Source organism: Gekko japonicus, unplaced genomic scaffold (assembly GCF_001447785.1).
Source record: "Gekko japonicus isolate JY-2015 unplaced genomic scaffold, Gekko_japonicus_V1.1 scaffold144, whole genome shotgun sequence".
Lineage (NCBI taxonomy): Eukaryota > Metazoa > Chordata > Lepidosauria > Squamata > Gekkonidae > Gekko > Gekko japonicus.
Window position 1 is genome coordinate 305,989 of NW_015162478.1, and position 2,350 is coordinate 308,338.

Genomic DNA, 2,350 nt, shown 5'->3' on the forward strand with positions numbered 1-2,350 from the left:
AATAGATGCAACAAGCCATCCCCCCCTTCTTGCAAAATTGCCCCCCCATGGCAACAACAGACGCATCAGTTTGCACAACAAATTTTTTCATTTCATCGGGGTGGGCAAGAACCGGTTCCGAGGTGAACAAGGCTTTGAGGCGATCGAATGCCTCCTGACACTCTTTACTCCATGGCAGCGTGGCGCTCGGCTTAGTAGCCTCTGGGCCCCTCCCCTTAGTTTTTAGCAGATCTGTGAGGGGTAAGCTGACCTTGGCGAAGTTAGGAGAGTTCCTCCGGGTTCCCATCAAAGGTGGCTTCGATGAGGTCTTTTGGGCGAGGTATCACCCGTTCCCTTGGACTGCCAGGACGTGGGGCTGGAACCAGGATATCGAGAGGGCCCGGTTGCGGGGCGTCCTCAGGCTGGGGCAGCTGTGGCGGCGGGGCCAGAGGGGCAACAGACCCTGCTGGGACCGCTGGTTGGGCCTCCCTCTCCTCCCTGATGGCTTGGATTACCAGCTGCGGGATTGCCTGGATGACATTCTCCAAAGTCCGCTGCAGTTGCCTTCTCTCTCGATCCTCCTCCTCCATCCTCTGGGCCAGTTCCAGTCCCTCCTCCGGGGACACATGGCCACTTCTCGCTTTCGTCCTCTCCGTCACACATGCCCCGGGCAATGGCTTGAATGGGGCCCCAAAGGGGGGAAACCCCCCTGCCGTAGAAAATCCCCGGTCAAATCGGCTGTCTCTCGGTGGCCCCTGCGTGAGCATATAAGTCTCTGCTGTAGAGTCCGGGTGAAACTGGCTCCAGCTGGAGCTTTGCCGGTAACCATGGCCGGGCGGCCGCCTCGGCCCCGTCAGGGTCAGAAACACCAGGGTCGATGTCGTCTTAGGAACGGCTCCCATGTCAGCTGCAGTTACCGGCAGTGTAGTAGTCACCGGCACAGTTGCCTGGATCGTGGGAGTCCCCCCACCAGTCATGGTAGGGGTCGGGCTCCCCCCGGAGTCGTCCTTCTTAGGAATTGGTTTCTCCTCTCCGTTGCTCATCTCAGTTTTAGAGAGATGCGCGGAGATAAAGAATGGAGGATTCTTAACAGAATGTCAGAACCCATAGCCAACAATGAAGTACACGCATTCAAGAACGGTAATACTTTTATTGCAGAGCTATAGATGCAGTAACATAAGCACTGTTAAGAATGGCGGCGGCCCCATGGGCATAATAGGATATAGGGTATTCGTATGCACCCCCCCCAGCACTGGCCAATTAGGCACCCTCCTGCACGCGGGATAAAGTTTCAAGACCGTTAGGTAGCTAAAGCTGAGAACCAACACTCTCCCACGGCACCTAGGAAAAACCCAGACAATACAACTCCCTCCTGCACATCTGTATAGATAAGCATTTCGGTGCAAAGCTGAAAAGGCACAGAAAGGAATTGCAGTAGCAATTAACCAGACACAGACCAAGCTCCCCATGGCAGCGTAGCTGACACTTTCGGGTATGTTGTAGGGCTATCTATCGGCTATGCTCCTGCAGAGTGCAGGGGGTTGGACTAGATGACCTGCAAGGTCCCTTCCAACTCTATTCTATGATTCTATCCAGGGCATGAGGGGTCTTGTGATCAGGGCCTTAAATGCCTGCTTTTCTCCCCAATGCCCCTTCCTCAAAAAAATCTATCTTAAGAGAGTTGTGGAGAACTCAAAAGCTTACTGTCCATATTGTTACGGGTGTTCTTAATAAATGGGATTACAGAGCTTTTAGTTCGGGGTGCTTTTTGCATGTGAGCAGAGATTCCCTCAGACAGCTACAGAAGGACATGCCATGCTACCCCCATCTAGTGGGCACCGAAGGAAACAGCAGAAGAAATTCCCAGTTGCCCTACTGAGTTCACAACACGGGCTGTCCTGGGGTGGAGGTGAAATAGATTTTTATCCGCCCCAGAAAACCCCCACCCCTTGAAAATGCTGTGATTCACACTCCCCTGAGCTCTCCTCTTTATTTTATGATCTCTCTCCCTCAGCTCAATCATCTGGAGACGCAGGCCCAACCAATGAAAATTCCCTCCCCAGCAGGAGACTTTAAAGACGGGTTCACACCAATACCACCTAGAAGCCCCAGCGGCACCTGGGCAACCCTTCCAGTCTCTCCCCAGTCTCCTGTTTGTCTGCTTTTGGGGGGGTTTTATGGCATTGTGAGCAGCATTGGTTGCCCAGGTTAAAAAAACCAAAACCAAGGGATGTTAAGTAAATACTACACTAGAGTGGGAAAAGATACAAAAAGGGGAGCTGTTTGCTCAGATTGGGAAGAACGCAGTTGTCTTCAGGGCAAGCTCTAGGAGCCAAAGTAAAGCTGATAGCCTCAGGCTGCAGTGGGGCAG